Source organism: Panthera leo, chromosome A2 (assembly GCF_018350215.1).
Source record: "Panthera leo isolate Ple1 chromosome A2, P.leo_Ple1_pat1.1, whole genome shotgun sequence".
Classification (NCBI taxonomy): domain Eukaryota; kingdom Metazoa; phylum Chordata; class Mammalia; order Carnivora; family Felidae; genus Panthera; species Panthera leo.
Window position 1 is genome coordinate 70,088,927 of NC_056680.1, and position 27,775 is coordinate 70,116,701.

Here is a 27,775-nt window from a genome sequence, read left to right on the forward strand (position 1 = left end):
CTGTGTCATGTGTCTGCTTGTGTCAGCTCTTATTAAAAAACTTGACCCAATTCTTGCATTCATTCATTTGACAGAGAGTCACCAGGTCTGTGCTATGAGTCAAGCCCAGTAATAGACAAGGACCTAGAAACTCAGGAGCTGGTCTGAGCTCAGGGCCAGGCCAGTCACACCGTCACACAGGGGGAGGAGGACAGTGAGCAGGCAGGTTCGCTGCAGTGTTGCTCACACGGTTACTATGGGATATCTGAGGAGGGGGTTACACGGAGAGCTTTCTAGAAGAGATGACCCATTAGTTGAGTCCTGAAAGCTGATTAAGTCTCAGCCTGATGAAGGGAGTGTGTGTGTGTGTGTGTGTGTGTGTGTGTGTGTGTGTGTGTTTGTAGAGGATGCAGGGCAACTCCATGGCAAAGGGAATCCAGACTTTCATTCACTTAGACAAATAATTTTGAGCCCATTTAATAGGTGCCAGGGACTGTTTTAGATGCTGAGGATGCACAGAGAAGGAAAGAAAGAAAATACCCAAGCCTTGCATTCTGGTACAGGACACAAACAAATTAAATCGTTGACATGGCCAATAAGCAAAATAAAGAAGAAAATATGTGGTATGTCAGGTGATGACAAGTGCAATGGAATAAAATGTTGTAAAGCAGGAAAGGGGGACAGGGAGTGTCTGGGGCAGATGGGCTGGTTTTAAACAGGGCGTGCCCAGCTGAGCACAGTGAACGAGGAAGAAGCCCAAGGAAAGGCAAGTGCTACCTGCTGTCTTCTCCATGCCCCCATCTTGACCCTCAACATATCTGACGGTGCCTGGCCCACCTTCTCTCCACCAGCTCCTCATTCTCAGGTCAAATCCAAAACCTTAGGGATATGAATCCCATTAAACAGAACAAAGAGAAAATAATTATATCAATAGCATTGAATAAAAAGTAATCTCAAAATATAGTACCATAAAAACATGCAAAAGGGAGCTCTTTCAGAAAACTGACACTAAATCAAATTATTCTCTCACTCATCATTCCCAATCAGCACCCACAGCTGCCCTGGACCAGACAAGAGAGACCCCTGTGGGAGGCCATGAGCTGTCAAGGTCCTGCGACCCTTCAGCCCTGCCCCCTGACCAGCCCTGGGGAAACACACACTCAGAGCCCACATCCTCAAGAAACCTGGTGATTTAGAAGGAGAAATAAGCCATAGACACAAAGGAGAGATAAGCTATAAAAAATTAAATAAGGTAAATAAATTGAATAAGGTAAACAAAACAAATGAAATCGACACAGAAAGTGAAAGAATGGGGGCCCAGAACAGTTGAAGCCCTGAAATTCATGAAAAAAAAAGATTAAAAAATATTTTTAAAGGTCCCTGGGGTAAATTTTGACACATTTTTATTGGCCTTTCTGAGAGAACCAGACACAATGTCATTTTATTTGAGAGTAGTAAGCCATTATAATTGCTAAAGAAATTTGGGGGGAATAAAAGAAAGTCAAGGAGATGCATTAAAAGCATTTCAAATGTTCAGTAATTAACAGTGTTGTCCTTGGACAGGTGTTGACAGACCAGTGGAACAAAAAGAAGTTCTAAAAACAAACCCCAATACACTTAAAACTTTGCAATTGATGGAAATGCTGTTTCAGAATAACGGGGAATGGACGAATCACTCAAGAGTGGTTCTAGGAGATTTATGGAGGAAAACTATACCTCTGTCTTATCAAAACAAAGTCTAAACACTGAAACACGAAAGGAAATCCATTAAAGTATTAGTAGAAAACACTGGTAGAGAGTTTCCTCCTGTTGGGGGTAAAGGTGGCTTTTGTTTTTCTAACCATAAGGGCTAAAGCCTGACACTAGAAAGTGAGGGGCTGAGAATTCTAACTACAGACAGAACAAAATATTTTTTGTCTAAAAAATAATCATAAACAAAATCCAAAGATAAACGACAAACTGGGGGAAATATTGAAAACGTGCAAAAGGCGAAGGTTGGTATTATTTACAAATAAAAAGTATCTCAAATTATAAAACAAACAACAAATATAGGCATAGACCATGGCAAAGATCACGAAGACACTACCCCAAAACTCAAAGTGCAGACCCACAAAAGCATATGAAAAGCTGCTTCATTTCAGTAGTTATCAAAATAACTTGAAGAAAAACAAGAGTTCCATCTTCTCATTTGTCAATTGGCAAAGATTTTAATAAATGATAACTGCTGCACTATATTTGCAAAGATAGCACAGAAATGCTGGTTTTCATATACGCTGGAATTTACAAATTTATAGAGACTTTCTAGTGGGCCATCTGGCAATACAGATCAAAAACCTTAAAAATTTGCATATACATGTACCCAAGTTCTACTTGTAGGAAATTTTTTGAATGAAGCTAACAAATCTGTGTGTAAAGATTTAGCTATAAGGATATAAAGGTCAGAGTTACTTGTACAAAGGAGAGATGGTTGACTAAATAAATGGTCAGACTCACACAACAGAGTGAAAGTTTAATGCAATGATTCTCAAAGTGTGGTCCCTAGATCAGCAGCTCTAATATTGTCTGGGAACTTGTTAAGAATTCAGACCCTCTCGCCTTTCCCAGACCTACTGAGTCACTAATTCCCCAAGGTCATGCCCAGCAATCTATTTTAAGAAACGTTCCCGGAGATTCTGATGCACACTACAGAGGTTTGAGAACCTCTCACTCACTGTCTGAATCAGGGTCCTAGGAGGAGCTATATGGACACTCAAATTGGACGGTTTGAAGAATTTTAAGGTAAAGTAAACCACAGGGCTGGTACAGGATCCTGAGACTGGTAACAGTAGGGCTGCATTTTTACCCTGGGAGGGGATATAACTAGGCCCAGGGAGAGGCAGCTGTGTGGGAATGACTGCCTGATCACAGCCACAAACCCCCAGTGGCCTCACAGGAGTTTCCATTCAAAGGACAGACTCAGGTGCACAAAAAGTACCATTCAGCCTATAAGTACAATAAGTCAAACATTTATGGGATGTATTAAAAGATGTGGGAGGTATTGCTTCAGGTACAGTGTTTTGAATTCAAAATCTGTAAACTCCAATGAGTTCATTACTTCCACTCTATAGATAAGAAAACTTAAAGCCCTAATACATGAAAGTTACTAGCCTCAGACTTCATACCTCATCAGTGGGGAAGCAAAGACTCAGACCACACCAAGGCTAAAACCTGAGCTCTATATTGCTGCAGATGTGAATCAATTTGATTTTGAAAAGAACATCAATTTTATCCCTATAAAAGTAAACTCTGTGGCAGTGATCCACTGAATAAGATCACACAGTAATTTACTTCCTTAAGAGTAGAGCGATGGTTTCACACCAATTATTATTATTGGTACTATTATTATTATGTATTAGAATAACACATTTAATAATATTTAAAATTTATTATAAATTATAATTTAATTGTCTATGCAGAGGAAATTTGTTTCTCAAACATGAAAGCACTTTAATTTTTTTCCTTACTCTGGCCTTGAATAGTACAGCCAGAGGAATTAGTCTGCTGATAAAATATTTTCTGAGTGTTTGACAGAAGCCACTTCAACAATGAAATCGTTGGAGTTTACAGATTTTGAATTCAAAACACTGTACCTGAAGCAATACCTCCCACAACTTTTAATGCACCCTACGAATGTTTGATTTATTGTACTTATAGACTGAATGGTACTTTTTGTGCACCTGACTCTCTCATTTGAATGGAAACTTTTCTGAAGTAAAGATACATATTTTATCGGTAGTGGTTTCCACCATGCCTAGAAAAATGCCCAGCTTTGAGAATGGATATGTATCCGTCAGGACAGGCTAAATTACACTGTGGTAGCAAATAACCACCTTTATCTCATTGGCTCAATCCAACAAAAGTTCTTTTTCTGAATCATACCATGTGCCAAATCTTGGTCAGGGAGAGAGGTCTGTTTATCAGGAACAGACACTGATGGTAGCTTCAGCTTAACACATGCTGCCCGGATCACCTCTGTGTGGAAAGATAGTATGGTAAATAGCCTCATAAATCTCAACCTAGAGGTAACACGTATCACTTCCATTCATATTGGCCACTCTAAGGCACATGACCACGCCTAACTTCAACGTGTGGGAAAGTGCAATCCTACCACACACCTAGAAGATGAAGAGCCAGAAATACTGGATGACAGTCTTAGGGGCTGCTATCAAAGGTTTAAAGAATGAAACACAAAGTTATTAGTACTCATTAATATATTTACTCGCTAGTGATGGTTTCCTATGTCCATTTCTCTCTTTTGATAATAATCGAAAGACACATAGAAGCAGGTGGCTTTATATATCTCCTTGACATTACAGGTGTGTTACTGCTGAAATATCTATTACTTTTATCCATTATGTGTGGCAATTTGAATATGAATAAATTCATATTTATTATACATTTTATTCATTGGTTTTTCATAGCTACAAAGATAAAAGAAATAACCATTGATTAACAATGGCCAATAAGCAAGATGAGAGAAGACAGAATGGTTTGAAGATACCCCATAATTAATTCACTTAATTCAGTGAACATCTATTGAGGGCCGCTCTGGGAACATGAGGATGGCTAAGACCTAGATTCTGGCCTCAGCCCAAATGCAAGCACACCAGCATGGTAGAGTGTTACAACGAATAATTTATTCTTTATTCTTTCGATGGTAGTTTTTCATGTGTTACACTTTTGTTATCATGTGTTTCTTTTATAATTTTGTTAAAAGATAATTTTTAAAAATTAGCTATCCTTTTCATCAGAGTTCAGAATTGGTGTAATTTACATTCTCTAATTGCATGTTCTTAGATACTTAACTGCAGCTGCTAATTTTCTTCCTGTCTAGCTGTCATAGGATTCATTCTCAATTTACTGTTTAAAACACTTAAACAAGAAAGGGACAAGTGAAATGTAGTTCCTTGCCAGTTCAAGTGGCTTCATCCATGAATCAAAGACACCAGGCCTATATCTTTCCTGTTCATTCATAAATTCACTAACCATTACACCTGTGAGATTGTGCTGGGCACATGAGATGGGCAGGGCCCATGTGAGCACAGCAGGCCAGTGACAGCAAGGGTTCCCACCAAATCCATTCCATAAAATAGGTGTCTTTGTATCCCATGATAAATGCCTGCCAACTTTATTATCTTGGAGATATTATAATTATAGTAGTGAAAGACCATAACAATAATTTAGTACTTGATAAATATAGGAATACATGTGCAGTTAAGTCTATCAAATAGCATGTTTAAATTGATCTTCACATGTTTACTATACAAAGTATTTAAAAACATATACTTATAAGTCTTTTGCCAAAGTAAAATACAATTTCCATGAACACTGCATAGTAATATTTTTAAATGTTTATTTATTTATTTAGAGAGAGAGAGAGAGAGGAGGAAGACAAAGAGAGAGAGGGAGAGAGAGAATCCCAAGCAAGCTCCGTGTTGTCAGCACAGAGCCCAACACAGGGCTCGAACTCACAAACTGTGAGATCATGACCTGAGCTGAAACCAAGAGTTGGGCGCACTTTACCCATTGAGCCACCCAGGTGCTCCCTGCATAGAAATTTTTAAGAAGTTCAAATTTATTATCATACAGATTTCCTTTGCTCTGTTCACTAATTTCATTCAACCCTCCTCTATGTATGCCCTTCTTGAAAATTTCTTTGACAAGCTCTAAACCATTTTTGTCTCCAAGGCCTCCTTTGTTCTTCCCGTTTCCAGTTGCCATGGATCCTAACCCTCTTGGTGTGGTCTCTGTTTATTGTTCATGTAAAACAATTTTACCTCTGGAGGGCATCTGAAAGAGTTGTTAAATTTGATAGCAGTATATAGCGTCTCCATAGAGACATTTACACTCATAGGCAGTTTCATAATTTCTAGGGACTTTCCTATATGTGATCTCATTTACTAGAACAAAGCACGGGCTTGTGATTTTGAAGGTTATGCTACAAGTTAACCAGTCTCCCACAGGCTGCTCTTCAGAGGTGCATGGATTTACTGCATGGTTTGAAAGCCAACTGCAGACTCACCAAATACTGCAAGGCACAGACTGAGGGTGCAGTCCGTACCCTTTGCAGGTCATGCAAAATACAAGCTGGAGGCTGAGGAGGAATATCCAGGTGGATTCAACACTGTTAACAACGTCCTAGTCCTGAGGTTACATATCTTCTTTGTATGTATCACATGTTATATAATTTTTAAAAGAAAACAAAAAGAGAACATGAAACATTTACAAAGAGAATTACTCTTGTTTCACTACGTCAGAAACATTACTCTGCACAAGTGCATCTAGAACCTACCGAAAACAGAGCTATAATGGCTGAGACCCCCCCCCTCCACAGGACTCTGGTCTGGCCTTTGATTGAGCCTCAAGTAAGAAACACCAGAGCATGGCTTAGACACTCCTTCTTCCTGCATTCAAACACACAGAGTTCTTAAAATTTCCTCATTGGTGGCAAACCCAAGAATTGATTTAAAAAGTACTATTAGAATTGAGATGGAATTCAAGGAACATATCAGGATTAAAGGCTATTTCTCCAGAGGGAAATTGCTTTTCTAACTATCAAAAGACAACTGAAGTATTGAAAGTAAACAGCTCTTTTATCTTAACAGCAAGAAAAAAAATACACAGGCATGCACCTGGAAGTATCCTATATTTGTGAAATGGTAAATGAGGACCATCATCTTTTATCTCAGTTCTGTGTGCTTTACACAGACTCTTTCTACTTCCACTGCAGCTCCACTGGGTGGTCGTTAACGTCCCATCTGGGCCTGAGGAAAAGGAGGTCAGGACAATGGACTAAGCCATCAGATGCCACTCGGCCCCTAGGAGAGCCAGGCCAGAAACCTTTGTTTTTCTTCAAAGTCTTTCCACTCCCCACAGTCCTTGGGTTAGCTCCTCGATCCAGGCAGAAAAAAACTGAGATGTTGTAGAAGACATTTGAACTGAATGCCGAGTCATCTATGTTCCCAGATGGGAAAACTCAATATTAAAAAGAACTTTTTTTTTTGTCTCAAAGTAATGCACAGATTTAATGCAACTTCAGCCAAAATCCAAATGGGATTTTCTTTTTGACAGAAGAGCCTTTTTGTGGCGATGCTACCCCAAAGTTCCTGTGTAGGCAAAGACAGGGAACGAATGCATGTGCTTACCTCTGCTCCCTTCTTTCAAGCTAATGAGATAGCAGAAAACTTGAGAAGCAATAAAGTTACAAGAACCAAAAAATACAGGAGATAATGACAATGAATGAGAGATAACCCACCCACCTGTTTTTGAACCATAGATGGAAAAGGGAAATGTGATTAGCAAAAAAGAAAGCAGATACCAAAGAACTAGCCCAAAGAAAAAGCAGTCAGCAGAAACAAGCCAATTCACACTGCAGAATCCCAGAAAGTTCCAGAACTCGGGGGGGGGGGGGGGAGGAGATGGGGGGTAGAAATAGGAGAAAATAGGGAAAGTTGGCTTGTACATCTTCTTCCCCCATCCCACAGCAATACATAAAAAGTTTATCCCCAGAGGGAATTTTTTCAAAGAAGCTCCAGATTACAAGGCACCAAGCACAGAAGAGGGGAGAGGTGCATCACTGAACTGCGCCACGTTGACCCCCACCTGATCCAGCTTCCAGCACTCTGGCAGTCAAGCTCAAACCCACAGGCAGGAGTCTAGTCTTCTTTTCTGGGAGAAAATGACCAGCTCAAGGGAAAACACTGCTAGATAATGAGGACTGGAGGGCTCTTCCGATGAAGTAAGGTACAGCAACTGATAGATCTCATTCTTAAATATGACCAGACAGCCAAGGATGACCATATTTTGAAGAAAAGCTTCTAGTAGGAAATATAGAGATTAAAACCAACAGACACATTAAAAGGATTTGGAAGAAAAAAACATCAAGGAGCAGAAAAAAACTAACAGTAAGGGGAAAAAAGGAATGTTATATGAGAGAGTTCATCCACAAAACAAGAACAGAAGTCTATAAAAAAAGAATAAAGAGTAGTATAAAGCTCTCAAAATTAAAAGTAAAATACTTACTTCACCACCATACAATTTTTTGAAACCAGTTGGAACTTTACTTCCAGATTATTACGATACTGTTCATTTATGTCTCTTATTTTAGGATTTTTTTTATCAGAGTTACATTAAAATTCTTCCAAATACATGTTTTAAAACATACTTTGGTTTATCTATGAGATTAGCAGTTTTAGTGCTTCATACTGTTTCCTATCTGCACTGACTTCCCTTTTGTTGGTTCTGCATTTTGATGGATTTTAATGAACAGTGTACTTCCTTGAACATTTTTCCAGAAATAATGCATTGATAGACTATTTACACAGTACTGCCAGGTCACAAAGTATATTTTGTAGTGTGGCTCTACGAATACAAATTTGTTTACATAAAATACTCTAGCCTCACAATCCTGGTGAATCTTGTTCCTTTGTCAGGCCATTAGTGAAGCAAATGAGCTACTTGATAACACTATTGGCCTCTTCCATCTTTTTTCTTTTTTTTTAATTTAAATGTTTATGGATTTTTCTCTTTATCCATGAAATTAAAACATATTGTTAGGATACGTATATGTGTGTGTCTTTTTCAATATCCTATATAGGCTCGGGAGGCACTTTTACACCGGAAACCACAACTCTTTCTTTAGCGCAGGTAAATTTTCTTCTATATGTCTTTACTTTTAAAAATTTCTTTTAGAAATTGTGGTTTATATACACAATGGAATACTACTTGGCAATGAGAAAGAAGGAAATCTGGCCTTTTGTAGCAACGTGGATGGAATGGAGAGTGCTATGCTAATGAAATAAGTCATACAGAGAAAGACAGATACCATATGTTTTCACTCTTATGTGGATCCTGAGAAACTTAACAGAAGACCATGGGGGAGGGGAAGAAAAAAAAAGAAGAGGTTAGAGAGGGAGGGAGCCAAACCATAAGAGACTCTTAAAAACTGAGAATAAACTGAGGGTTGATGGGGGGTGGGAGGGTGGGTGATGGGCATTGAGCAGGGCACCTGTTGGAATGAGCACTGGGTATTGTATGGAAACCAGGTGGACAATAAATTTCATATTAAAAAAATTTCTTCTCTCCTATATATCTTTAAGTGTTGTTACTTCTCCACCTGCTCCAAGTTAGAGTGTGTGAGGGGAATACATGTATGTTAGATACTGTAAACCTATCCTTAGTCACTTATTTTTTGTAATGCCTATTTATTTACATCTTCACTCTGTTCTGTGAAAATTCCTCAAATTAGATTCTAAATCCGCAACTCAATTCCTAGCAGTGTTTAATTGGGATTTGTTGCCAGTATTGGTGGGACTCTGTCAGCAAGCAAATTTTCAATTTCCTTTTTCAAAGCAGCCTACTTTTTTGGCACAATATCCTCCTTAACTGTACTTCAGATAGCTAATTGGAGTGTATTTAAATGCCTCTTGAATTCTGTAAAAATTCATTCTATTTTATGTGTTTTCCTTGAACATGCCACATCTTCCCCCCACTCAATTTGACCTGCTGCTTCTCTTTCAAGTATCTTCAGCCAAGATTCTTCATTTTTTGCCCATATTTACCAAATGAAAGTATAAATCAATTGCTTTTACAAGAACAGGTTTTACTAAGTACTTTCTGTGTGCTAGGCAGAGTGCTAAATAATATAAATGTTATGTCATGTAAACTCCGAAATAATTCTATGAGATAAATGTTATTACCCTGCGTGTTGCTTGGAGGTGAAAGGACACAGGTAGCCTTGCTGAGTCATAAGTTCTGTTCTGCCCAAATTACTGAAGTCTTTTGGCCTCTCAACTCTGCTTGGTCCTCCAGCCTCTGCTTGGGACCATGGAGATATTTGTGCAGTCAGAGCTATGGGTGCCTGGAGGAAGTCCAGGACGAGCACCTGAAGTGATTTTCCTTTCTCTTTTCTGTATTTGTTGTGTGAGCACAGTCAGAGGGGACCTCCTTCCTTCTGCCCAGGTGGAAGCCAGCTGTGGCCCAGGCCCACTGCACCTAGTGAGCAGGCCACCATGTGGAGCCTGGGGGCAAGGCCGCAGCTGCCCTTGGTGGGTATGCAGGGTCAGACGTCTAAGTCCTCCATCACCTACCCTACCCTCCCAACCTCAGTGACTCAGGGCCGGGATTTTGAGGGGTCTGCGAGGACACCCTTTTCTCTGGACACCCTGCTTTGCCTGTACCGGGTTGAGGATCACAAATCACTGGTTGATTTCTTGGTCATTCTGATCTCTTTAAAATGTTGCTTAAGTGATGGTACCCTTCCATGTTAAAAAATCTGAAATCAATTGCTAATATTATTAAGCAGTGTTATGTAGAGTGTTAACTAAAAGCTTAGGTGCCAGAGTCACATAATCTTGGTTCAAATCCTTGCTTTATAAATTACTGTGAACTTGAGCAAGCTATTTTACTTCTCTAAATATTTGCTTTTCTGTAAATTAGCAGTAATAACAGGCTATTGGACAGAATAAAGCATTTAGCACAGTCTTAGTTTGCAGTAAACACACTAAATATTATCATTATTTTTTATTCTAAAACCTCTATAGTCAGCAATGCTGCTAAGATATCTAAGACCACCATAGTAATTTAGAATTGTTTGAGTTCTAGCTTTGGGGGAAGAAAAAGAGGTACAAATAATAGAAAATTAAGTGAAAAACCATCATTATTGACAAGTGATATGACATATAAAGTCTAAATAACGCTATTATGTAAGTGCTTTTGCAGGTAAAAATGGCTTAAAAATATGAAGAATATACCTAGAGATGTGTCTACTTTTTAAATTTATTCATTTTTAAATAATGTAGACTTACCAAAAAGTTGCAAAAATAGACGACTTCCAGTTTACCTTCCACCAAGCATCCCCTAATGTGAACACCTTATGTCACCATGATGCATTTGTCAAAACTAAGTATTTGGGTAATGCAATAAACTAGAGATTCCATTTACACATTTTACTGTCCTTTTTCTGTTCCAAGATCCAGTCTCAGATCCCCCAGTCATGTCTCCTTTGGTCCTCCATTTGTGACAATTCCTCAGTCTTTCTTAGTCTTTCATGATCATGACACTTTTAAAAGAGTTATGGTCTGCTATCTTGTAGACTATCCCTCAGTGCAGGGTCATCTAATATTTTCTCATTAGATTGAAGTTCCGTGTTTTACATAAGTGTGCTGGAAGTGATGTGTCCCTCTTAGTGCATCCTATATGGAAGTGCATATCAATATATGTCATTATTGGTGATACCAGTTGTGATCCCTTGGTGAAGGTGGGGTCTGCTGTAAACATATTATTTTCCTTCTGTAATCAATAAATACTTGATATTATGCAAATATCATGTTTGTTATCAAACTTTTACATTCTAAATTTAGCATCCATCCAGATCTTACCTGAAACAATTACCATGGGCGGGGCGGGGGGGGGGATCTATTGGTGATTTTCCATTTCCTTAATTTTTTTCTATATTTACCAACTGGAATTCTTGTCTAGGGAAGAGCTGTCCCTACATGTTTAAGACCCATTGAATCTCAGAGCTGGAGACTTCAGGGTCTTCCGAGGCCTCATACACCAGCAGCACTGGCATCACCTGAGAGCTTGTTAGAAATGCAGAACCTGAGGCCCCACCCAGGACCTGTTGGATCAAATCTGTATTCTAATAAGATTCTGGAGTGATTCGTGTGCTTCAAAGCTCATTTTAGCTCCATGTTTATTAACGAGTTTAACAACTGAAGCCACACTTGGAGTGAGCGGCAGAGCCAGTCAACAATCTGTCTCCTGACTCCCAATTCATGCTCCTCTTCTTACTTGGTTAATCCATTCCCAAAAGAAACCCAAGGCTGCACACAGGCTGCAAGTCAGAGCTGGATTTAATTTAAATATTTAGCACTATTTATATGAGATATATATAAATTCATTCTTTTTTTTAAATTCAAGTATAATTAACATACAGTGTTATATTAGCTTCAAGTGTACAATACAGTGATCAAAATGCTTCTATACATTACTCAGTGCTCATCACAATAAGTTTACTCTTAGTCTCCTTCACCTGTTTCACCCAGGCCCCCCACCCACCTCCCCTCTGGCAACCACCGGTTTGCTCTCTGTAGTTAAGAGTCTGTTTTTTTGTCTCTTTTTTCTTTGTTCATTTGTTTTGTTTCTTAAATTCCACATATCAGTGAAATCACATGGATCTGTCTTTCTCTGACTGACTTATTTCACTTAGCCTTATACTCTTAGGTCCATCCGTGTTGTCCTGAATGGCAAGATTTCATTCTTTTTTATGATTGGGCAATCCTTCATTATATATATATATAAATGAGATAATATATATACTATATATAATTATTTATATATCATATATAATATCTATAATATCTATAACTATGTATATATTATATATATATATTATTTACATTACATAAACATTTACATATATATATATATAAATATGTTTTATATATGTAAATATTTATATATATAATATGTATACTGTTTTCCACAGTGGTTGCACTATTTGCATTTCCACCACCAATGTGCAATTATTCCTTTTTCTCCACATCTTCACCAACACTTGTTATTTCTTGTGTTTTTTATTTTTGCCATTTTGACAGGTGTATCAAATGATATCTCATTGTAGTTTTGACTTTCTCTGATGATGAGTGAGATCGAGCATCCTTTTATGTGTGTTGGCCATTTATATGTCTGCTTTGGAAAAATGTCTATTCAGATCCTTTGCCCATTTGTACTTGGATTGTTTGTTTATATTATTTACTTGTTAACCTCTCTGAGCTTTAGTTTCTACATGCAAATGAAGGAAATATTAACAAACTTTAAGGATAACAGTGAAGACAAGAGATAGCACGTGAAAAGCCACTGGTGGAGTGATGGACACAGAGATGTGCATGTGCATGCGTGCCCAGCTGTGGGGAGTGCACACACCTCTAGCTACACCTTCAGGGTCAGCCTCAGTAGTAGACAGCTGCCTCACCCAAGGTCATGCCCTTCGGAAGGTGACTCATATCCAAAGACAAGGATACAGAGGCCCAGACATTTTGGCCCCACAGAAGACAGCCCTGTGATCATTGAAATGTGATCATTTTCAGCGCCAGAGGCACTCCCTACTAAACATCCCAAACACCCAACTCCATATCACAGTCCATTTTCAGGAGAACCAGAAACTGCCACATGATAAAAAGACGGTCTCAAGAATTGGGAACGGGTGTTATGAGTATGATAATATGATTGCTAAGCTTGTGGGGAAACACCTTTGCATATTGTCCATATCACTCAATACGACTTGATCCTGCGTGCATGAAGAACCCATGTTGCACCCCACACAGTGTTAGTTACAAAGACGGAGACTCCAGCAAAACAATGTTTGCTGTCAAGACTGAAAACTAAATGAGATTGTGCAATTAACCAAAATATGGTTTCGTCAAGAGTACTATGGCCAGTGGGCGGTGCCTTCCCAGCCCAAATTCTCCTCATATTCACCTCCTGATAGAGCTCCATCAAGGGCCACCACTGGGGAACCCTGGGCCAACAGAGGGAGGGTCACAACTGGTTTTCTAACAAAACAGAACAGAACAAAACAACCTAATTTTACACAAAAAACTCATTGTTTCCTGAACAACTCTTTGCTTACCCTTGTCAGAAAAGTCCACAGACAGATGTCAGCAAGTTTAGGACACCCAAGTTGTGAAGAATGTGGACCTGAGTTTTGTAGTTCTGCTTTTTAAAAATGCTTCTATAAAGTTTCTCTGCACCTCTATTTCAGCTGTTCTGCAATAACAAAGGAAAAACTACATTGGGCTTCTATTGTAAAGGAATGTACCCTGAAAGTGAAATGAAATCATGTTTCTTCAAGCAAAGGGCAAAATGCGCTCTATATCGCTATCTCTACAGGCAGAAACAGTGTAAAACTCAATTATTTACTCTGATGAAAGATCTCTTAGCCTGAAGTGTTATTCACACACACACACACACACACACACACACACACACACACACCACATTCTTGCATGATTAAGTCCCTATTGCCATTAGAAAAACCAGAATAGGCACATGAAAATGCTTGCCTGGGTACTACCTATTATTCTTTAGCTCTGGCTTTGAAAGGTTGGTAAAGACTTCCTTGGAAGATAGACAACTTTAATGGTCTTTCACAGAAAATTTTAAAAGTACAAAATGTCCATTACCCACTGCTGGCCAGAGGCAAGTTCCTCAAGGGATACGCAATTGTACTAGCACATAAAGCAGCCTTAAAATAGTCTTTAGAAGCAATAGGGCCCCCCGAGGTGCCAAATAACCCAATTCTTATGTCCCCATTTATGATCTCTATGCTCTCCTCATGTTCTTTGTCTTCGTTTCCCATGTCCACATTTTCTGAGTTATGTACTATATTATACTGGGCAGTGAAAGCGGTGGGAAGCTCTGCCTGTGTGTGGACAAGGGGCTTGACCAACCCCTGTGAATGATGGCTGCTGATACACCCCGTTTGTCTTGCTTGTCTATAGCAGAGTGGGAGTATCCAAAGAAGTCTGGTCCATTACACGTCCTCCATGTCTCTGCTTCAGAAGCTCCTCTCTTTAAAAACATGACAACCCCGTGGACTAAATCTTGCTCTAGCACCCTCAGGTGAATACCCTCACAATTGCCAGCGCAATTGCAGTGATGCTTGGGCAACTTATAAAGGCTCTAGACTCTCTCTATTGGTTCCTTATATAAATGCTCCACACCTCATTGTTTTCACCCATTAAGGCTTATTCAGTATTTATTATTAATTTAAAATTTTATACACTGTCGTATAGACAAAAATATTTTCATGATGACATGAGTACACATAGTCCAGTGATTCTCAACCAAGGAGCGATTTTGCTTTCCAGGGGACATATGGAAATGTCTGGACAGATTTTTGTGTGTTACAACTGGGGGTAATTGAGGCTGCTCCCAGTGGCAGAGGCCAGGGATGCTGGTAAGCATCCTACAAAGCATAGTGCAGATCCCCACAAGGAAGGATTTTGTGGCCCAGAATGTCAATAGTGTAGAGGTAGAGAAACCCTAAATTCAATACCGTAGAAAACTGAATGGAAAAGGAAGTAAGGACAAAGCAAAAATTGGAAGCAGGAAGGTAGGATTCAGTCAAAGGCAAATATTTTGTTATAAACGAACCACAGATAACCTGCTCTGAGCTCCCTATCACCCAAACCAAAGAGGGAAAAATACCATATGGTAGAGGAAACAGTGCCCAAGAGATAAAAACTAACCACAACCACCCTGGGGAAGTTTCTTCTGGCTGACAAATCTGATAAGAATTCTTCCTAAGGCTAGCACAAAGGAGACACAGGGTGATGGAGAGGACCACATCTTCCATCATAAAGGCCCCAAATGCTATATCCAAGCGTGGTTTCAGGGAAACTAGCTCTCATAGCAGCCCACAGTGCAAGGATGTGACAGAAACCAACACAAGAACAAATCTACAAAGGACCAAAACCGGTAGAGCCAGTCCACTTCTGCTCTGTTTTGCCCTGGTGGTACCATGTAGAAAATAGAGTATTGGGCAGACCATAGATCTTTCAGAAAATATATCATGTACTCTGTTTCTCACAACCACACCCCAGTGACACTTGGGCAACAGGGGGTTTGAAGATATCTTCTGCGGCACTGAGTTAGAACAGATGGATTTTCAACAAGGGGAGTCCACCGAGGTACACTGAAAGAGTGCTCTGTGGCCACAGCCAGAAGCTAGATTTCCCAAGCAACAAGACATGTATCCATTGCAAGTAGGAACTGTTCATTCAGATATAAGAAAAAAGGAGGGCAAAACAACTCTGATTTTACCAGTGACATATCGCTCAACTGTATTAAGGGGGCAACAGACACTAGACTGAGTTTGCACAGCTTAATCCATAATCCAATCAAGATTCAAAGGCCAAGGAAAAATTACTTAAAAAGTGTAAAATAAATCCTATTGAGAGAACTAGCAATGTATTTGAAAAAAACGTAAAATATTGACTTGATACCATGTACCAAATGTATAGCTTATCTACTCAAAGATTCAAATGTTAAAAATATAGCCAAGAAACAATTAAAAAGACATATGTTATTTGGTCTGAATTTATATCATCCATTCATCTATTCTTAGAAAGGAGAGGCATTTTAAGGCTACCCTTCTTGCAAAGCAAGAAAATAGTGAATAAAATATTGATAATTTTATTAAACCAAGTTTAATGTCATGGGTTTTTGCACATCAGAAATGCCATAAAACCTTGGACCCAGATTTCAGTGTCTAATTCCACTCTCCCATAAAGAAACCAGAGCTACTTGGAGAAATGGCTGATGCTAGCACTGAAACAGGAAATATATAAGATGGGCCTGCGTGTCTTTGGTGGTACCAGGAACTAAGGAAGTGCTCAAGCGAAACCAAACCCAAAAAACCCACATGATGATGGGGTATGTAAAAAGAACACAGAAGTCAACTGAAAAAGCTCCCAATGCCCAAAGCTGGAACAATTTGAGCAACAAAATAAATAATGTATCATCAGATTATAGCTTGAAGCATAAAAAAAATACTCATGAGTCTGTACCGACATAAATAAATGATTGAATGAACAAATAAGTGGAGGAGAAGAGACAAATCTCCCGTGGAGAATAATTCCAAATAATTTCTGTAGGTACTCTGCCCTCAAGGAGGTGGAGCACAGCTCTCACTCCCAGAGTATGAGTAGCACATTGTGAATTCCTGTGTGGAAAGGAGAAAGGAAGAGGAGGACTTCACAGTGGAGAAACCTGACACACACCTCATCCAGGTGATCAAGGTCAGCATCAACAGTGACAAGTCACACTGACACGTGCCCTTGATACTATGTGAAAATGGCACTCTGCCTCTGTGGCCTTCCTCCTCAAAACATACAACCTCACACCAACTGTGAGAAGAAATCCCAGTAGAGGGACATGCCACAAATACCTGACCAGCACTCCTCAAAATTGTCAATGTCATCAACAACAAGGAAAGTCTGAGAAATTGTCACAGCCAGAAGGAGCCATGATGACTAAATGTAATTTGCTATTCTGGATGGAATCCTGGAACAGAAGAGAGATGTTAGGTAAAAATTAAGGATATCCGAAAGTCTGGCTTTCAAGTTAATAATACACAAATACTGGCTTATTAATTGTAACAAACGTACCTTATTAACATTAGATATTAATAGTAGGGAAAACTGGGTGTGAGGTATACCGAAATTCTCTGTAATAAATACCTTTGCAATTTTTCTGTTAACCTGAAACTGCTGTAAAATTAAGTCTATCTTTTAAAATACCACGGTCCTTCAAAAAGTTAAACAGAATTACCAAAGAACCCAGCAATTCCACTCCCAGATTTATACCCAAAAGAAGTGAGAAGAAAACAAATATGTGTGCATAGCAGTATTATTCACAACTGCCAAAAGGTGGTAGAAACAGCACAAATGTCCACCAGCTGATGAATGGCTGAGCAAATTTGAACATATACATACAGTGGAGCATTATTCAGCCATAAAGAGAAATGAAGTACTGACATGTGCCACAACGCAGATGCACCTCAAAAACATTATGCTAAGTGAAAGAAGCCAGACTCAAAAGGTCACATTTTTAAAACAGATGTGCACAGGGGCGCCTGGGTGGCTCAGTCGGTTGAGCATCTGACTTCAGCTCAGGTCATGATCTCACGGTCCATGAGTTTGAGCTCCGCATTGGGCTCTGTGCTGATGGCTCAGAGACTGGAACCTGCTTCGGATTCTGTGTCTCCCTCTCTCTCTGCCCCTCCCCCATTCATACTCTGCCTCTGTCTCAAAAATAAAATAAAACATTAAAAAAACTTTAAACAGATGTGTACAGATTTATTTAAAAGGAAGGTTATCTTTTGAATAAACCAGTGAAAATTGGCAAGAACCTAAATGCCCAGCAACAGGACCTGAGTTAAACTGGATTATATCTATATCTAAGGACCAAAAAAAACAGTGTCAGAATAATCTTTCATTATTTGAAGATATTATCACAATAAATAATGGGGAAAAATGACTTGCAAAAGGTTAAAATGTGTATGTGTTATGCATGTACATTCATATGGTGATAGAAGAAACACTTAGATTTTCTATAATGACTATGGATCTCCATATACAGAGAGAAATATTATTTAAAAATAGCAAAAGGTTTAAACATTATTATATTATCCTGATAGATTTTTTTCACTTAGTGATGAAAAATGTACCTAAGGTCTTCCTGCTTCTACAACTGAGCTCTGATCAGGAAGCTGGCTTGAAAATAAGAGCTAAAGGGAGAACCATTTGGGGATCACAGTTAGCAAACCAAGGGTTTGATGAATGAAAGAGTAGGGGACTTCATCTTAAATATTAGGATGGGGCACTTGTGTGGCTTAGTCGGTTAAGAGTCTGACTCTTGGTTTTGGCTCAGGCCATGATCTCATGGTTCATGAGTTCAAACCCCCCTTCAGACTCTGTGATGACAGTGAGGAGCCTGCTTGGGATTCTCTCTCTACCTCTCTCTCTCTCTGTCCCTCCTCTGCTCACTCTCTCTGTCTCTCAAAATAAATAAATAAACTTAAAAACAATTTTTTAAAAAATAGGATAGACCTCACTGTGGGTATGTGGCCGTGCCTGCTGAGTTGATGAGGAGAAATGAACCAACCCTCAGAGTCCCACTTCTATGGGTAGAAGGTCCTCACATGCCCCTATCTACTTTCTAGATTAATCCAGCAAAGTAAAGCAAAGTTAATAATGCCCAATCAGAAAGAAGTGTGAGGCCTACAATATTTACATAAACGATTTGTCTTTCAAATAGAAAGCTGATAAAACTTCTTAAATTCAGAAGCATCTTCCTCGAGTCATAAAGGGACAACAGATAAAAAGTTAAATTGTCAACGAGTCTGGGCTGGACCCGGGGGAGCCACTGCTATTAGGCAAACACCACATCTCCCAAACTTGTGTATGCTTTGTGTTTTATTTTTGTGAGTGATAGGGTGTTCTTATTTTTTTTCTTGCTTTTTTTTTTAAGTTTTTATCTATTTATTTTGAGAGAGAGAAAGAGCACATGAGTGGGGGAGGTACAGAGAAAGAGGGAGAGAGAGAGAATCTCAACAGGTTCCATGCTGTCAGTACACAGCCTGACGTGGGGCTTGATCTCACGAAGAGAGATCATGAAGAGAGATCTCTTGAGATCATGACCTGAGCCAATATCAAGAGTCAGACACTTAACTGACTGGGCCACCCAGGCGCCCCAGGGATAGGGTGTTTTTAGAAAGACTTAAATTTGCTACAAAACAGTGGTCCCCTTTTCAAATTCTGACTCACATGCCCTGTCACCAACCTGGTCAATGTTTTGGGGTATGTGGGTTGGGAAGTGAGGATATGTGTGTGGTAAGCTCATTAATAGTTATTTTCAAACTGGGAACCAGAAGACAAACCTCCAGGTGGAGTGGATACATCTTAATTCATTAAGATTTATCTCTTATTAGGTGAAATCCCTGACTAAGCTTCAGAGCTCCTCAGAGAGCAGCAGGTCTCTGAATCACCCGCTTTCTCTCCTACCCCGTGTCACAAGCAGCTTTGGGACACCCATGTATAGGTTAAGAGGAGGACAGGATGACCACTTGTTAGTAACAGTGGAAGATTACTAACACTTATTAAGGGCACTATGGGCCAGTCACAATGTTAGTCATATTACATGTATATCCTCATTTACACCAGGAACACCCCTAGAAAATGAGTACACAGTCATTCCAATTTCACGGATGAAGAAACCAAACTTTTAAACTTGCCCGAGACCCACAGCTAAAAATGTGTGCAGAGCCCCTGCTCTTGACCTCCACATCAGTCCACCCCACTAGATGCTCCATTCCCCTGTCACGAGGTCACCCTTGAACACCCTGAGCCAAGTCTGTGGAAACCAGGGCAGGGCGAGGCAGCTGCTGAGGGCTGCAAGGCCCAAAATCACCAAAGAGGGGACAGATAAAAGGGGTAGTGATGTCCCCGGCGCTAACGCAGCATCCTCGCCCACATGAGGGAAAGGCAGCTGCAGCAGCCAGGGGGCCGTTCAAGGGGAGCAGCCAGCCCACTCCTCACAAGGCCATTGCCAGCAGGAAGTAGAGGGTCCCCAGTGAGTACAAAAGACACTCTGTGCACTCCCGCTGCTGCTTAACGTCCCAGTGCTGCAGGCAATGGAGTTGCTGAGGGCAGGGTGGCTGTGGACAGAGAGGTGTGCCAGGCTGCCAGCTCCATGAAGGCCAGAACCCTGGGTCAGCAGAAATGGCAGCCGATCCTAGCAAAGTTTTCTCACTTTTCCTCCCTGTAATCAGCGTTGGGAACAGGTGGAGGGCTTGGAGAATCCACACGAGGTGGTATCTCGATGTTTGCAGACAGTCTGTCTGTCTCAGAGCCTCCCTCCCGATACAGTGCCTCTCATCTCCATCCCATCAGAAGGCCCCTCCTCAGGGTAGCAGACCAGGCCAATGTGCCAGAGAGCTTTCTAGGAGTACCAAAGTCAATGTTGGAGACAACACTGGGATAGGGCAGAGGGTTTGGGTCCACATCAGGGTGGGGTTGATGGTTTACAAGAAGGAAAGACCAAGGCCCAGGGAAGCAACGAAAATGAATTACAGCCCCACCTCTGGATGCACACTGTGGAGGCATCGTCCCACAGACCATTCAGTTGCCTCCATACCCAAGAAGGCAGATTGGGTCCAGGCAGGCAGTGGGGCAGGTCAGACCAGAGCTTGGCTAAGCACTACATCACAACGTGAAATCCAGGCTCAACCTGGAGATTTGTGCCCATTGATCTAAGCATGAGGGATGGGGTACTTTTGGGAATGACGAGTAAGGGTTTTGAGCAAGTCTTCTATAGTCCTGGGAGGGGAGGGAAGGGGCACTCCAAGTGCCAGGCCTTCATGCACAGAAGCCAAATCTCTCCCTTACCCAGGGCACGCATGGCCATCTTGCCACGTGTGTGCCCAGGCTGAGGAATCATAAGGGAGAAAGTACACATTTAAGTGGATGGATAGAATAAATGGTGGCGAGCTAGGTAAAATAGGAGCCATTAATTTCATAAGACTCCTCCAATCCTTTTTTAAATTGGAGGTGATAACAGAGGCAACTCATTCTGTTCCAGATGTGACTATGAGGTAGATCCTGGAGCAGCCTGCCCCACACTACAGTCAACCACAGGACTCTGGTCAAGTCTTTTCTTTCTCTCTCTCTCTTAAAGTATGTACGTTTATCGAACAGTTGCAGCATCTCAGCCAACGCCCAGGGAGACCGAAAGTCTTCATACATTGGAATTTTGGTGGCAAAAAAGGGGGTCATGATGACTGACTATTCAAAATTGAACAAAATAGTCCATTTTGGAAAAAAAGACAGTCTCTTCAACAAACAGTGTTGGGAAAACCAGACAGCAACATGCAAAAGAATAAAACTGGATCACTTTCTCCCACCATACGCAAAAAATAAGTTCAAAATGGATCAAAGACCTAAATGTGAGACAAGAAACCATTAAAATCCTAGAGGAGAACACAGACAGTAACCTCTAACACTGGCATACCAACTTCTTTCTAGATATGTCTCCTGAGGCAAGGGGAAACAAAAGCAGAAATAAACTATTGGGACTTCAGCAAAATAAAAGGCTTCTGCAGAGCAAAAGAAACAATCAACAAAACCAAAAGGCAGCCTATGGAATGGGAGAAGATATTTGCAAATGACATATCTGATAAAGGATTATTTTCCAAAATATATAAAAAACTTATAAAACTCAACACCTCCCAAAAAATAACAATCCAATTAAAAAATGGGCAGAGGACATGAACAGACATTTTTCCCAAGAAGACATACAGGTGGCCAACAGACACATGAAAATATGCTCAACGTCACTGCTCATCAAGGAAATACAAGTCAAAACTGTAATGAGATATCACCTCATACCTGTCAGAATGGCTTAAATCAACAACGCAAGAAACAACAGGTATTGGCAAGAATGTGGAGAAAGGGAAACCCTCTTGCACTGTTGGTGGGCATGGAAACTGGTGCAGCCTCTCTGGATAACAGTATGGAGATTCCTTAAAAAGTTAAAACTAGAACTACCCTATAATCCAGCAATTGGACTACTAGATATTTGCCCAAAAAATACAAAAATACTGACTCGAAGAGATACACGAACCCTGATGTTTACAGCAGCACTACCAACAATAGCCAAATTACGGAAACAGCCCAAATGTCCGTCAACTAATGAATGGATAAAGAAGATGTGGTATATATACAATGGAACATTACTCAATTGTAAAAAAAGAATTAAATCTTGCCATTTGCAATGACATGGATGGAGCTAGAGAGTGAATATAGTGCAAGCCAGTTAGAGAAAGACAAATACCATGCGATTGCACCCTTAGGTGGAATTTAAGAAACAAATGACCATGGGGGAAAAAAGAGAGGAGCAAACCAAGAAACAGATTCTTAACTATAGAGAACAAACTGATGGTGACCAGAGGGAGGTGGTGGGGGGATGGGTTAAATAGGGGATGAAGATTAAGGAGTGCACTTGTGATGAGCACCGGGTGATGTATGGAAGTGTTGAATCACTGTATTATACACCTGACACTAATGTAACACTGTATGTTAATGAACTGGAATTTAAATAAAAACTATTTATTTTTTTAAATGCTTATCTATTTTTGAGAGAGAGAGCACGAGCGGGGCAGGTGCAGAGAGAGTGGAACAAGGGATATGAAGCAGGCTCTGCACTGACAGCAGAAACCCCGATGTGGAGCTCAAGTTCACGAACCTCGAGATCAGGACCTGAGTTGAAGTTGGATGCTCAACCGACTGAGCTACCCAGGTGTTCCTAAATAAAAACCTTTAAAAAAAAAAAAAAGATATTAGCTGAAGAACACATAACAAAAATTTTTTTTTAATAATTAGATATTCAGTTGATAAAAGAAAGAAACTAACAAGTATTCAGGCAGAAGGTGAAAAAAATGGACTACATAAATTACATAAAAGCAATGCTTTAGTGAGCAGACTGGGCGAGGTCTGGGCCATTATCCTTAGGGAGATGTGGGGAGGTGTTTGGAAGGCAAGGAGTTTCCTGGAACAATGCATCTCATATTTGGAACGACTTGAAAAAAAAAGCATACAATCAAAACACTCGATCACATTGCACAACTTTGGGGAACAGAAATTCCAACTGACCCCTACCACCTTCCGCATTCCAGTTTTTAAATCCTGGGTCAAGGTACAAAAAATGAATAAATGCATCCATGCCAACATCATCTCATCTTCTGTGCAAGTGTCGTCTCATCAAGAAAGGAGGTAATGCGCCATCTGCCTGGAAGCATTTGAGGGGGACGATGGACGGGCTGGACTCGTGGTTCTCCCACTCACTGACCACATCTGCTGGAAGGTGGGCAGTGAGGCCAGGAAGGAACCACCGATCTACGCAGATGTCTGCACTCAGAAGCACGATGATCTGGCCTTTCACGCTGGGGGTCAGTGGGGAGATCCCTTTCCATCCTATTGGCAAAGTCTGGGTACGGGTGGTCCCACCAGACAGACTGCACTGGTATACATGTCACGTGTTGTGGACGGTCAATGTCATACTCCACAGTGGAACTGCAGGTAGTTTCATGAATGCTTTAGGATCCCATGCCCAGGAAGAACCCAGGGCGGTGGAACCACTTGCTGCCAGTGCTAAGGACTTAACCTTCCGAGGCTCACAGCTCTTCTCCAGGGAGGAGCTGGAGGCTGCTGGCCATCTCCTGCTCCAAAGTCTGGGGCAAAACTTCAGGGCTTTTCCTTGAGGCCTCGCACAATTTCCTGCCTGGCCTGGTGGTGAAGCTCCGTGAGGATATCCTAAGGCAATCTGTCAAGTCCCAGCCAGCCGGGTCCAGACACACGATGACACGCACGGGTAGATGGGGTGCAGTGTGAGTGAGCTCGTTGCTTGAGTCCCTCGCACAGCTGTGGTATGGCCAGAAGTGTGAAGGGCAGCATGGCTGGCTAAGGTGCTAGATGTCTTGAATATGATCTGGGTCATCTTCTCCTGACCTTAGGGTTTCAGGGGCTTCTCATGCAGCTTTCTAATGAATGTGGCACCAGATGTCCGTCATCCCAGCTGATGACAGTGCCATGTTCGGTGGGGTACTTCAGGCCAGTGCCCTCTTATGATGGGTCCCCTGATCCACCTACAAGTCCTCCTGGCCAGGAGCACCATCATGCTAGGGGACCCCTCACAGTGGGAGGGAAAACAGCCCCACAGCCAGGATCCTCCGTGACAGACGGGGCTGGGGCCCAGACAAGTCAGGACCCCTCATTTCTGAGCATGAGGAACATGAAGCTAAGTGGATGCTGAAATTTGGTCCTAAAAGAACCAATATTTGAGCATGGCAGATCATCCAAAAACTGTGCTGTCAAATTCCATGTATAAAAACAAAACAGTAGAAGACATAGCTGGTGGGCAGAGAAGCCAGGCCGGCGGTTGGCGGGGGGATGTAGGAGGTGCGGAGCTAGCGTGGTTGGTGTCACTCCCGAGCTGAGAATACGAGGGCACACTGGCTCTGTTTGTGAACAGGAGCAAAGCAGGTTGGTCTCCTCAAAATAACAGCAAATCATCCTGGCACAAGGAGGAGCTAACTTCCTCCAGGCTCCTCTCTGGTGCCGCCTTTCCCTGTAGTAGATTCTGCGCGTGAATCCATTTCTAAGAAGTTTCTATTTGGGAGAGAAAACTGCACTCCGGGAGGAACTCTGTAGTGTGTATAAGAATCACCCAGGAACCTGTTTTAAAATGGTGATTTTAGGCAACATCCTCAGCAGGGGACAGATTCCAGGGCTCCTCCCAGGAGCACGGAATCTGCCTTTTTAAATTAGTGTCCCTTAAGTATTTCTGATGTGGGAAGTCCAGGCCACATGGTAAGGAACAAAAGCAGGCATCCCACTCCTCAATCAGACAGACCCCAATACTAGTCAATCCTAGTGTTCAGATTCTCAGAGAATTTTCTCCATCATAGAATATGTGCAACACAGGGCGACAGATAAATACAGACAGACCGATAGACCCCAGTCCACACATATTGTGAGCATTTTCTCAGGAGGAATAAAACACTGCAGTCAATTGCATCCAAAAGGCCAGAGGCTAAATTAGGACCAGAGGCAAAAATCCTGTGGTATCATTTAGAGTCTGGCAGAGGCCCCTCTGGGGCTGACATAATTCAGGTGGTGAGTTCTCCCTACCGTTACAGAAGATTTTTATTTCCTCAGTTCCTTACAAACTGTGGAAATCAGTTTTCTAAAATCTAAATTTCTCACATACGTGTGATATTAAAACCCAAGAGAAATGTCTACGCTCTCGGCTACATTCCAAGAAAGGCACACTCCAAGGAAACCACTGGCCCCAAAGGCACAGCGGATCGCCTCATGTCGCTCAGTTCCAACGGCAAGTGTAGCAGTTTGATGGATCAGGGGGCCAAAGTTCCTTGCCTTTGGACAATTCCTGGACAGGCAACTTCTGATGGATTCCAGAACCAGGTGGGCGGGGCTCCCTAGGGAGTGGAATCGAGAGTTTCCTCAGGACTCCACTCAGTGGATTCAGGCAAAGAGCAGCTCAGCCTGGGGGTGCAAGGAATGGAGGTGGAAAATGTCACCATCCAGTGCTGGCAGACAGACATGTCACCAGCCAGCTTTTTCCTTACCTAAGAAAACAAGGGCAAGACAGACTGCTCTACGTCGTGCTCTCCTGATCTGTGGGAGAAAACCGAACAACATATATTGAATCACCATTATAATCGTATAAGACTAGACTGATCATGACATCCTTTGGAAACAACCTTCCCAAAAAATAACAAAAAAAGATAAGCTAAGGGTGACGAAAGCCGGAAGTGACAGACTGGAGAGTTCTTGGCGTGGATGAGGGCTGCAAGGGAACAGCAGCATTACTCCAGCACTTAGACCCGCTCACAGTGAACGTAAGACTGACCTCTGCTCAGGAGGAATTCATGAGTAGAGCACAGTAGGATTTTTCTGGAGAACTGACGTGAAAACACACAGGAGCTTTCAGAGGGGCAGCAGTCGCTTGATGTGAAAGAAAAAGCCCTTGTAACCTGTGCTCTCCTCATTGGTCCTATGACCCTCTTAATTTCAGCTCTGCCTCATCCTTCTCCATGTAGCTAGATAAAGAGACGCCATAATAAAAATGACAACATTTGAGAGATATTGAAAGAAACTAATGAAGAGAAATATAGATTAAATAAAATTAAAAAATGAATTTCAAAATCCTAAATGTCAAAGATTAGAGACGAATAGAAAGAAAAAAAATAAGAAAGAAAATCATCGAAGATATCAAGCAAGTATAAATTTAACAACAAAGAGAGATAAAACCGCTTAAAATGCAGTAATATCAACATAGCTGTGAGGAACTTTCATTCGACACTTGTCGTCTAGGCACTGGGCTAAGGACTTTAGGCGCATTTTGTCATTCAGCATTTAAAGGAACTCATCACTAACTCCATTTTCTAGATCAGAAAACTGAGGCATATCCAGGAGTCAAACAGCTTGCCTAAAGATACTCAAGAGAGGAGCTGGTGGAAAGAGCAGGCAAAATCCCATGCTCTGACCCCAAGGTTGCCCCCTGCAGCAGGGCACTGTACTTCTCTTTCCAAAGATGAAACTGATAGCATCCAGGGCAGGCCATCCCAGAATATGCCACTTTTGATTAATTGATTGATTATTCTGAATTAACATTACTTGAGAAAGAGCTGATATGAGAAGGATGCTGACCCTTCTCTCTCCCCCTAAAGGCAGAAAATACACTTTCTCATGGGAAGGATAGCCTCCCTGTACCAGGAGGTGGAGAGACGCCAGAGATAGGGAATTCAGGGACAAGATGGTTGTGTAAACAAACTTGGCTTACTTTGTTCACTAATTAGTACCAGAGCCTAAGTTTCTTTGTCTGGACAGTTCTTCAGAAATGTATTGTTTTTATGTTTATAGGTATAAAAGCTGCCTGCTTTGTTCACTTCTTGGGGTCTCATATTCTTCTGGGGCCCTCATACGTACATAATTAAATTTGTTTTTCTCCTGTTAATCTGTCCTCGGTTAATTTAATTATTAGATTAGTTAAGAGAACCACAAGGGGTAGGAGAAAATTTTCCCCTCACCAACAAAATCCTCAAAATCAATAATGAGATAAAGCAATTAAGATAAAATTCAACTGAAGTTGAATTAAGAAAATAAAAGACTAGAGGCGCCTGGGTGGCTCAGTCGGCTGAGCGTCCAACTTCAGCCCAGGTCATGATCTTGAGGTCTGTGGGTTCGAGCGCCGTGTCAAACTCTGTGCTGACAGCTCAGGGCCTGGAGCCTGCTTCCAATTCTGTGTCTCCCTCTCTCTCTGCCCCTCCCCCGCTCATGCTCTGTCTCTCTCTCTCTCTGTCAAAAATAAATAAACATTAAAAAATAATAATAATAAAAAAGAAAAGACTAGAAAGCTGAGAAGAATAAGAGAAAGGGTGTTAAACTTCTAAATCAAGGAAAATTTAAAAAAAATCAAAAGCAGGAAAATTACAAAAAAAGGAAGTTATTTCAGTAAGATAGACAAGGAAGCAAAAAGAGAAAAAATTAAAATGGCATAAGCAAGGTGAAAAATACCATGTTAAAGCAAAGCTGAAATGCCAAGTGTTACAAAAGAGAAAATGTGACAGTAATAGTCTGTAGGAAATAGACTCCCACAGCATGGTCTCCCC

At 41.1% G+C, this 27,775-nt stretch overlaps 1 protein-coding gene across 1 annotated transcript in view; it reads right to left on the reverse strand.

Moving 5' to 3' along the window:
• HECW1 (HECT, C2 and WW domain containing E3 ubiquitin protein ligase 1) overlaps positions 1-27,775 on the reverse strand; it is a 401,044-nt gene that overhangs the window by 369,552 nt on the left and 3,717 nt on the right. The window contains exons 3-4 of the mRNA XM_042914353.1: positions 3,898-3,990; positions 757-858 (exon numbers count right to left, since the gene is read on the reverse strand). The gene's annotated coding sequence lies outside the window, so the exon portion shown is untranslated. The remainder of the gene's footprint in view (positions 1-756; positions 859-3,897; positions 3,991-27,775) is intronic.